Here is an 11416-nt window from a genome sequence, read left to right as displayed (position 1 = left end):
GAAGACTCCGCCCAGACTCCTATGGCAGCCGGGCTCCGTCCTCAACTGTTGCCCAGCTATGCAACCCAAGAGGGGGGGTGAATTGGATTTCTAAAACTTTTAAGCCCAGCGGATTACTTATGAATAACAAGACAAAGATTTTAATTCAATATTAATTACCTAAAGCAGTATTGCAAGGATATAATAAAGAAATAAGATAAAGCGATAAAGCACACCACAAACACAAGGATTTATAGTGGTTCGGTGCCAACCTTGCACCTACATCCACTCCCCAAGATCCTACTTGGGAATTTCAATCCACTATCCTTTGTATTCAACCCGAATACAAAACGTCGGAAACTCCGACACTAGCTATCCCAAGCTAGATCACTTGTTTCCCGTGTACAAGTAAACCCAAAACACTCCGATTTCAGGTTCGGATCAACCTTTCCTTGTTTTGGAAATCCTCCAAAAACAAGAACAAAAACTCACAAAGAGTAAGAATATTTAGAGCACAGATTAATACAATAACAGCTCCTTAAATGAGCAAATATAACAATAAAAATTTTACTCAAATGAAGAACCCCTTTTTCGGATTTTCTCAAAGTGGATGAACGCTTGAATGCTTGAGAAGAGGTTGATTGTTGATTGAAGATCTCTTGAAAGCTTTGAACGATCTCTAGATCAAGGTTGAAACAATAGGCGTGAAGAATTCTCTCCTTGAAAGATCTTGCTTTTCTCTTTCACAATCTCTCTGGTATATTGTGGATCCTCTCTCTTTTTCTTTTTGGATTTTTCGTTGATCTCAGGCTTTTTCGTGCAGATTTTTGGATCCTCTCTTCTGTTCTTCTTGTTTTTGATTTCACGTTTGATCCGCTATTTAATCTGCAATTTCTTTCATCATTTTAAGCATTTTGTAGCATTAGAAGCAAGAGAAAATAATTTAGGTAGATAAAGAGCCGTTAGAGGATTTTTAGGAAGCATAAATGGCAATTAAAATGGGCAAAAAAATAGCCGTTGCAGACATTTCCCGTCGCAGGGGTCGACTCATGAGTCGACTCATGCTTCAGGGGTCGACTCATGAGTCGACCTCTGTTGCAAAAACCAGAGAATGCGTTTCTGAAAATTCTTGGCTCAAATTAGCAGGGATCGACTCATGAGTCGACTCATGCCTTGTGGGTCGACTCATGAGTCGACTCACAGGTCGTGCCAAGCCAGAAAACTAGCGTGCCAAGGAGAATTTTTGCGTGCCAATCAGCTCACAGTGCCATGAGTTGACTCATGAGTCGACTCATGCACTTCAAACCTTCATAACTTCAAAAACATAAGTCCAAACACAATAAAATTTTCACCAATAGATTTCAAATCATTTGTTCTACCAAATGATACTATTAAATCAGGATTTTAGTGAAATTACGATTTTACCCTTGAAGAGCATAAGGACTTTTTCATTTTAAAATTATTTGTATCCCTTCAATCTGCTTTGTAATCATCAAAATCAATCTAGGAGCAACAATCTCCCCCTTTTTGATGATGACAAAATATTTGAACAAAAATATTTATGTTAATGCATTAATTTCAAAAGAATCCATTATAGGTGTATATGCTTGAAAAGAGTTTGATTCTTTTGGCATGTAATATAAATGCAAAAATAGTTTGTCCATTTTTTTAAAGATTTGAAAAGGGTATTAGATCATTTTGAGTTTAAGATATATCAGAGCAAGAGAAGATAAATAAATTTTGCAATGTATCAGAGCAAGAAAAATAATTTTTACAATGATATCAGAAAAGATTTTACAATGTATCAGAGCAAGAAAATTTTATAATATATCAGAGAAAATTTCACACTGTATTAGAGCAAATGTCAGAGAAAATTTCACACTGTATCAGAGCAAATGTTATAATATATCAGAGAAACTTTCTCACTGTATCAGATCAAATGTATAATTTATCAGAGAAACCTTCACACTGTATCGGATCAAATGTTATAATTTATCAGAGAAACCTTCACACTGTATCAGATCAAATGTTATCATGCATCAGAGCAAGTTAAAAGAAATTGTAGGGTGTATCAGAGTAAAACAAATTTCTTAAGATGTATCAAGGTGAATAAAATTTCAAAAGATGTATCAGAGCAAGTTTGAATTTTAAAATATATCAGAGCATAAAAAAAATACTTATTTGTATTGTACTTATGATTTTGCTTTTGATGGATGGCTTTAAGTTCTGTCTGATACCAAATTTCGATACCAAATTTCTCAAAGTTTTGTTTAATCTTTCAATCCTTGTTTTTGTTTAATTTCTCCAATATTTGTTTAATTTCTCCAATATTTATTTTAATCTTCCAATCTTTGTTTTTGTTTAATTTCTCCAATATTTGTTTTAATCTTCCAATCTTTGTTTTTGTTTAATTTCTCCAATATTTATTTTAATTTCTCCAATATTTGTTTTAATCTTTCAATATTTGTTTTTGTTTAATTTCTCCAATATTTATTTTAATTTCTCCAATATTTGTTTTAATCTTCCAATATTTGTTTTTGTTTAATTTCTCCAATATTTATTTTAATCTTCCAATCTTTGTTTTTGTTTAATTTCTCCCCCTTTTTCTCATAATTTAGGGTTTTGCTTTTTGTCTAATTTCAATTTTTGTTTTTGTTTAATTTTTCCCCTTTTTGACATCATCAAACATAGTTAACTCTTCTTTTCTTTTTCTGAAATATTCTTTAATTTCTTCCTCTTTAGAGTTTTTCACAGATGTTTGCTCCCCCTTAATATAGTAATTATCAACAGCAAACAACAACAAGGAGAAGACAATATTTCAACAAGACCAAAATATGATCATTACAAAGAGGTAGAAATATAGGTAAAAGATGATTCCATTAATATCATAATTGTTTCAATACATAGTTCTTGAAAATAAAATTCAACCAGCTAATTGTCAATACATGGTCCCAAGGTATAGATCTTAGAACAAGATACTAACTCCTAGGACCTAGTAAAGATCAAGATAAGTCAATGATCGGAGTCATCAGATATAGGGTGAGGAGATGATGGATCAGAAGTGCGTCCTCTACCCCGTCTGCCTCTGGCACGAGCAGGAGAATGAGATGAACTGGGTGGCTGAGAACGCTGAGATGCTAGGGACTGAACAGAAAGGGTGAGTCTAATAGAATCAAGTACGTTCAGTGCTCTGAAAATAGATTGAAGTAGAGCAGTGAACTGGGTGGTAACATGCTCACTCGATCCTCGGATCTCTTTCCTCAGTAATTCATATCCACCTTCTAGTGCTCCTCTGAGCCTGCCAGCCTCTGCAGTGAGGTCTGTGACCTCAATAGTAGACTCCTGTGGCTGGGGATGGGCCAATGCAAGGACTTGCCCCTGCAAGTCAAGAACTCTGCCAGTAAGTCTCCAGACTGTGTCCTCAAGCTGCTGTATCCTGATGGACTGATCTGATATCATCTGAAACAAGGTGGAGATGTGGGGAGTAATGGTCTGATCAGAAGAGGTAGCTCCAGGTGCAAAAGAAGTACTACCCCACTGGCTAGACAGCAAAGAAGCCACACGCTGTGAAATATGCTCGATCTGATCGTCAGCCAGTCTGAACTCTGAATGAGGTACTCTGCTCTCTGGCTGATACACTGGTGTGGGCATCCTAGTAAACTCAGAAGGGCCAGCCTCAGTATCAGGAATGAACTGGGTATCTGGTGAAGCTGCCCTGAAGTCATGTACAGGAGAAGATGGACCTTCTTCTTCTACTCTGCCTTCAGTTCTGTCTTCAGCTCCTTCCTCAGCTCTCTCTTCAGCTCTTTCTTCAGAGCCCTTGGTCCAACCACCAACAGTCTTTGTAATTTCCATTCGATGCAGGCTGTGTTGGTTGAAAGTGTCCACATGTGAGAGCTTGGTAGATGCCTCCCCTTCACAGCTAACTCCAAACCTCCTAAATACTCTAGTAAGGGCCATACCATAAGGCAAGTGTGCCTTGGATCTGTTCAAAGTTTCTCTCATGGCCTCTATCATAAGTGCAGGGAGGTTTAGGGGGGTCTGAGTGATGATATGAAACATGACGCATACATCTCTGCCAGACAGTAAGTCATGTCTACCACTCCTAGGAAAGAAGAGTTTTGTTACAATCTGATGCAGGACCCTCATCTCAATGGATAATAGCTTTGCTTCCAGTTTGTTTAAATTTTCTGAAAAAGCTTCTCCTAAGATAATTCTGATCCCTTCTTCTTTAATTGGGAGTTCCATATATGAATATCCTTCACTAGGCAACTGAAGTATATCTCCCAATATCCTAGAATCCAAGCATATGTCAATCCCCTTGACTGTTGAAGTCACTGACCTGTTTCCATAATGTAGGTTCTGGTAGAATTCTCTAACAAGGTCAACATAGGTGACTTCCTTAAGAGAGCAATAGAGTTCCCATCCTTGATTTTTGATCTTGGTAGCAAAAGTAAAGCCTTCTTTCTCAAAGAACCGAAAATCTATGTTTTTCCCGGTTTCTACTTTTCTATCAGAAAGAGGATTTACACTGGGGCTTATGGAGGATTGAGAGAGACCTTGAGCAGGTACTGAAACTGGATCGGGAACACTGGAAGACTGAGCGTGCCTTTTCTTTCGGACAATTTCTTCAGGCTCACGGATTGATTTCCTTCTTTGGGGAAGTTTCATCTTTGGAGCCATATCCAAAAAAGTAGCAGACAAGAAGACTTGAATTGAGAGGAGGAGGGATCACAAGAGAGTAAAGAGGAATTTTAGTGGAGAAAGGAAGTGGATTTTGGAAGTTCGGTGAAGTGCTAGGGCACGTTCAAACCGCGCCAAGCAAAGCGAGAAAGCACAGAAAATCCTTTTGAAGGAGGCGATTTTTGGTGGAGAGTAGGAGGGAGAATTGCCTCAGAATTGATCCTTGGATTTGGAGCAAGAAGAGTTGGAGAAGACGGCTTTTGGAAGAAGAACGATGGGAAGATGAGTCGTCTCACAAACAGTAACCCTTATAAAAACAATGAATCCGTTGAAAGTTGGTGGGATTTACAAGTTTGCCATTGAGTCGACTCATGGGGTCGACTCATGAAGTTCAGAAAATCAAAAAAAATGTGAATAAATTCCAGAAAAATTTGAAATTTTGAGAGAAAGAATTTTGCTCAATGATAAGTTTTTAGAGTGATAAATCTGAGCTTTTGGGACCAGGATAGATGTTGAAAATTGAGCTCTAAGATTTTTTGACATCTATTCTTTGGAAATTGAGAAATTTCAGACAAATGGATCTAAAATTCCTAGATTTCTCCTAATTTCACAGAATCTATCCTCACTAAGGGCCTTTGTAAAGATATCAGCTAATTGATTCTCAGTGCAAACATATTCAAAATTATATTTTTGTTTTGAACATTTCTCTTATAAAATGATGTCTTATTTCAATATGTTTAGATCTTGAGTGTTGAATTGGATTTTTAGATAGATTTATGGACTTGTGTTGTCACATCTTATTGGTGTTTCATTAAGTTTGATTCCAACATCTTCGAGTTGTTGCTTAATCCATAAGATTTGAGCACAACAACTTCCGGCTGCAATGTATTCGGCCTCAGCCGTAGACAGTGCCACCGAATTTTGTTTCTTGCTAAACCATGAGATTAGGTTTACTCCAAGAAATTGGCAAGTTCCACTTGTGCTTTTTCTATCTAATTTACATCCAGCAAAATCAGCATCAGAATATCCTAACAAATTAATTTGTGAGTCCTTAGAGTACCATAACCCTATAGTTTGTGTGCCATTTAAGTATCTAAGGATTCTTTTAACAGCATTCAAATGAGATTCCTTAGGATTAGATTGATATCTTGCACATAAGCAAACACTAAACATGATATCAGGCCTACTTGCAGTTAAATACAATAATGAACCAATTATACCTCTGTAGTATTTTAAGTCTACTCTTTTACCTCATCATCCTTGTCAAGCTTACTTGAGGGACTCATTGGTGTGCCAATTGGTTTGCAGTTCTCCATTCCAAATCTTTTGAGTAGTTCCTTGGTGTACTTGCTTTGGGTGATGGAGATTCTCTCTTTTGATTGTTTGATTTGGAGTCCGAGGAAGAAGGTGAGTTCTCCCATCATGCTCATCTCGAACTCTCCCTGCATAAGCTTAGCAAAGTCTTGACAAAGGGATTCATTAGTAGACCCAAAAATTATGTCATCAACATAAATTTGTATAATTAGCATATCATTTTGGTTTCTTTTAATAAATAGGGTTGTATCTACATTGCCTCTTGAGAAATCATTATTTAGTAGAAATTTGCTTAGCCTTTCATACCATGCTCTAGGTGCTTGTTTTAGACCATATAAAGCTTTATTTAATCTAAAGACATGATTGGGAAAAGCATGATTTTCAAATCCAGGGGTTGTTCTACATATACTTCTTCAGAAATATATCCATTTAAAAATGCACTTTTAACATCCATTTGAAATAGTTTGAATTTCATAAAGCAAGCATAAGCAAGTAGAAGTCTAATGGCTTCTAATCTAGCAACAGGTGCAAAGGTTTCATCAAAATCAATTCCTTCTTCTTGATTATATCCCTTAGCAACCAGTCTTGCTTTATTTCTAATTACATTTCCATGCTCATCTAATTTGTTTCTAAAGACCCATTTTGTACCAATTATTGAATAATCTTTAGGTCTTTTCACTAAGGTCCAAACATTATTTCTTTTAAATTGATTAAGTTCTTCTTGCATAGCATTAATCCAGTTATGATCATTTTCAGCTTCTTCAAAAGTTTTAGGTTCAAGTTGAGATACAAATGCACAATGATTAAGTACATCTCTAAGTGAAGAACGGGTTTTTACCCCATGCATAGGATCACCAATTATTAACTCCTTAGGGTGGTTGTGAACATACCTCCATTCCTTGGGTAAGTCATTTGTACCTTGAGGTTGTTCTTGAATTTCTTCACCTTTCTCATTTTGTTTGTCTTCTTGATCCTTGTCTTCTGGAGTTGCTGAGTCTTTCAGAGTGATCTCCTTCATACCTTCTATTAGTGGATCTGCATCATCAACACCGTCATTCTTCCTTGAAGAAGATCGTTAGATTCATCAAAGACAACATGTATGGACTCCTCAACTACTAAAGTTCTTTTGTTGAACACTCTAAATGTTTTACTAGTGGAGGAGTAACCTAGAAAGATTGCTTCATCTGATTTTGCATCAAATTTACCAAGTTTTTCTTTTCCATTATTTAATACAAAACATCGGCAACCAAAGACATGAAAATATGCAATATTTGGTTTTCTTCCTTTCCAAAGTTCATAGGGGGTTTTCTTTAAAAATTGTCTAATTAAAGCACGATTCAAAATGTAACATGCTGTGTTAATAGCTTCTGCCCAAAAATATCTTGGAAGGTTGCTTTCACAAAGCATAGTACGGGCCATTTCTTCTAAGGTTCTGTTTTTCCTTTCTACTACCCCATTCTGTTGGGGTGTCCTAGGAGCAGAAAAGTTATGGCCAATTCCATTTTCATCACAAAAATTTTCAAAGTCATGATTTTCAAATTCTGTTCCATGATCACTTCTAATATTTTGAATTGAAAACCCTTTTTCATTAGTGACTTTTCGATGAAATTTCGTAAAAATTTGAAAAGTTTCATTTTTGTGAGCTAAAAAGAAAACCCAAGTAAAACGAGAATAATCATCTATAATTACAAAGCCATATCATTTTCCTCCTAGACTGGTGGTTCTTGTTGGTCCAAATAAATCCATATGTAAGAGCTCTAAAGGTCTAGAAGTTGAAACAGTGTTTTTGGATTTAAATGATACTCTAGTTTGTTTACCTAATTGGCATGCATCACAAATTCTATCCTTTTCAAAATTCAGTTTTGGCAAACCGAGAACTAAATCTTTTTTAATTAATTTTGAAAGAGAATGCATGCTAATGTGTGCAAGTCTACGATGCCACAGCCAACTAGTCTCATTTATTTTAGCATTTAAGGAGACTAGGCATTGCATGTCTAATTTAGTTAAATCATTCAAGTCTACCATATAAACATTGCCATGCCTATGTCCTATAAATTTAATGCCATCGTTAATAGGACTCGTCACAATGCAAACAGATGATTCAAAACTTACTTTATATCCTTTATCACAGAATTGACTAATGCTAAGTAAGTTATGCTTTAAACCTTTAACTAATAAAACATTCTCAATGTATTTGGAGGGAGTGATACCAATGTTACCTATCCCGATGATCTCTCCTTTGCCATTATCTCCAAAGGTGACCATCCCTCCATCCTTAGCATCAAGCGTGATGAATTGTGATTCATCACCAGTCATGTGTCTCGAGCATCCACTGTCAAGATACCATTTCCTGTTTCCTTCTTGGGATGCTAGACACACCTGCAAGCAAAGATCAAGTTTCTGTCTTAGGTACCCAAGCTTTCTTGGGTCCTTTCAGGTTAGTCAGAATGGTTCCTTTTGGAACCCATATTTTCTTTGTGTTTGCATATTTGTTAATAAGACATGTATATGATTTATGTCCTATTCTTCCACATTTAAAACAAGTAATATTTGTAGATTGTTACTTGAATAATTTACATAAATATCCTTCAGAAATTTTTATTTCTTCAGGGGTTTATAATCAAGTCCAGCCTTATCATATATAGCTTTCTGATTTTCAAGGATCATATTTAGTTTGTTTGAACTTAAGGTGAACTTATCTACTATAGATTTCAGCTTGTTCATTTCATCCTTTAAGTTTTGATTTTCTTGAATCAAGGTGAATTTTTCAATTGAAAGATTTTCAGCTTGTTTCACTAAGGACTGATTTTTCAATTTCAGCTCTTTGTTTTTCTTCCCTAGTTTCTTTAATTCATCAATTGAATCATAGAATGCTTCATGCAATTCTTCAAAAGTAAATTCACTAGTGGATTCAGAAGTTACCTCATTTTCATGTGCCATCAGGCACAGATTGGCTTGTTCTGTTGAGGTTTCCTCGTCGGAGCTTGAGTCATCACTCGCACTCCAGGTCGCCATCATTGCCTTCTTTTTGAACTTCTTTGGACCTTTCTTCAATTGTGGACATTCGGATCTGAAATGTCCTGGCTTCTTGCACTCGTAGCATATAGGGGGTTGATCTTTCTCCTTTTCTTTGCTTTGATCCCCTTTTGTGAATTTCTTTCTCATCCCCTGTTTCCTTTTTCTTAGAAACTTCTTAAATTTTCGGGTGATGAGAGCCATCTCTTCATCCTGTTCTTCATCTTCAGATTCATCCGTTTCATAATCAGACGAAGTTGTGGATTTGAGGGCAATGGTTCTTTTCTTTTTGATTTCATCCTCTTGATGTTGCTTCATGCTAAGTTCATGAGTCATCAAGGATCCAAGAAGCTCTTCTAGAGGTAGAGTGTTCAAGTCCTTTGCTTCTTGGATGGCAGTCACCTTGGCTTCCCAAGTTCTTGGCAGTGACCTGAGAATCTTCCTTACAAGTTCACTGTTAGTATAAGATTTGCCAAGACTCTTTAAACCATTGATTATATCAGTAAAACGAGTAAACATAGCAGTTATGGACTCATCATACTCTATTTTGAACAATTCATATTTATATACAAGCATGTTTATTTTAGACTCTTTTACTTGATTTGTTCCCTCATGGATTACTTCTAACTTATCCCATATTTCTTTAGCAGATGCACAAGTAGAAATGCGATTGAATTCACTAGCATCTAGTGCACAATAAAGAACATTCATGGCTTTGGCATTTAATTGTGCCAGTTTCTTGTCAACCTCATCCCATTCTTTTTCGGATTTGGTTGAATCCTCACCATCTATAATCTTGGTGGGTGTGTGAGGACCATTCACTATGATACTCCACATATCATAGTCGAGTGCTTGTATGAAAATCTTCATCCGAGCTTTCCAATAGGTGTAATTATACCCATTGAAAAGTGGAGGTCGGTTTGTTGATTGCCCCTCGGCTAGAGAAGTACCGACATGGGTTGCCATAGATCTTTGGCTCTTTGATTGTTAGATCAAAGAAGGGTTAGAGCACCGGCTCTGATACCACTTGTTGCCCAGCTATGCAACCCAAGAGGGGGGGTGAATTGGGTTTCTAAAAATTTTAAGCCCAGCGGATTACTTATGAATAACAAGACAAAGATTTTAATTCAATATTAATTACCTAAAGCAGTATTGCAAGGATATAATAAAGAAATAAGATAAAGCGATAAAGCACACCACAAACACAAGGATTTATAGTGGTTCGGTGCCAACCTTGCACCTACATCCACTCTCCAAGATCCTACTTGGGAATTTCAATCCACTATCCTTTGTATTCAACCCGAATACAAAATGTCGGAAACTCCGACACTAGCTATCCCAAGCTAGATCACTTATTTCTCGGGTACAAGTAAACCCAAAACACTCCGATTTCAGGTTCGGATCAACCTTTCCTTGTTTTGGAAATCCTCCAAAAATAAGAACAAAAACTCACAAAGAGTAAGAATATTTAGAGCACAGATTAATACAATAACAGCTCCTTAAATGAGCAAATATAACAATAAAAACTTTACTCAAATGAAGAACCCCTTTTTTGAATTTTCTCAAAGTGGATGAACGCTTGAATGCTTGAGAAGAGGTTGATTGTTGATTGAAGATCTCTTGAAAGCTTTGAACGATCTCTAGATCAAGGTTGAAACAATAGCGTGAAGAATTCTCTCCTTGAAAGATCTTGCTTTTCTCTTTCACAATCTCTCTGGTATATTATGGATCCTCTCTCTTTTTCTTTTTGGATTTTTCGTTGATCTCAGGCTTTTTCGTGCAGATTTTTGGATCCTCTCTTCTGTTCTTCTCGTTTTTGATTTAACGTTTGATCCGCTATTTAATCTGCAATTTCTTTCATCATTTTAAGCATTTTGTAGCATTAGAAGCAAGAGAAAACAATTTAGGTAGATAAAGAGCCGTTAGAGGATTTTTAGGAAGCATAAATGACAATTAAAACGGGCAAAAAAATAGCCGTGCAGACATTTCCCGTCGCAGGGGTCGACTCATGAGTCGACTCATGCTTCAGGGGTCGACTCATGAGTCGACCTCTGTTGCAAAAACCAGAGAATGCGTTTCTGAAAATTCTTGGCTCAAATAGCAGGGTCGACTCATGAGTCGACTCATGCCTTGTGGGTCGACTCATGAGTCGACTCACAGGTCGTGCCAAGCCAGAAAACTAGCGTGCCAAGGAGAATTTTTGCGTGCCAATCAGCTCACAGTGCCATGAGTTGACTCATGAGTCGACTCATGCACTTCAAACCTTCATAACTTCAAAAATATAAGTCCAAACACAATGAAATTTTCACCAATAGATTTCAAATCATTTGTTCTACCAAATGGTACTATCAAATCAGGATTTTAGTGAAATTATGATTTTGCCCTTGAAGAGCATAAGGACTTTTTCATTTAAAATTATTTGTTA

The sequence above is a fragment of the Elaeis guineensis genome, chromosome 2 (genome assembly GCF_000442705.2).
Source record: "Elaeis guineensis isolate ETL-2024a chromosome 2, EG11, whole genome shotgun sequence".
Taxonomy (NCBI): domain Eukaryota; kingdom Viridiplantae; phylum Streptophyta; class Magnoliopsida; order Arecales; family Arecaceae; genus Elaeis; species Elaeis guineensis.
The sequence above is the reverse complement of the archived record's forward strand: the minus strand, read 5'-3'. Positions refer to the sequence as shown.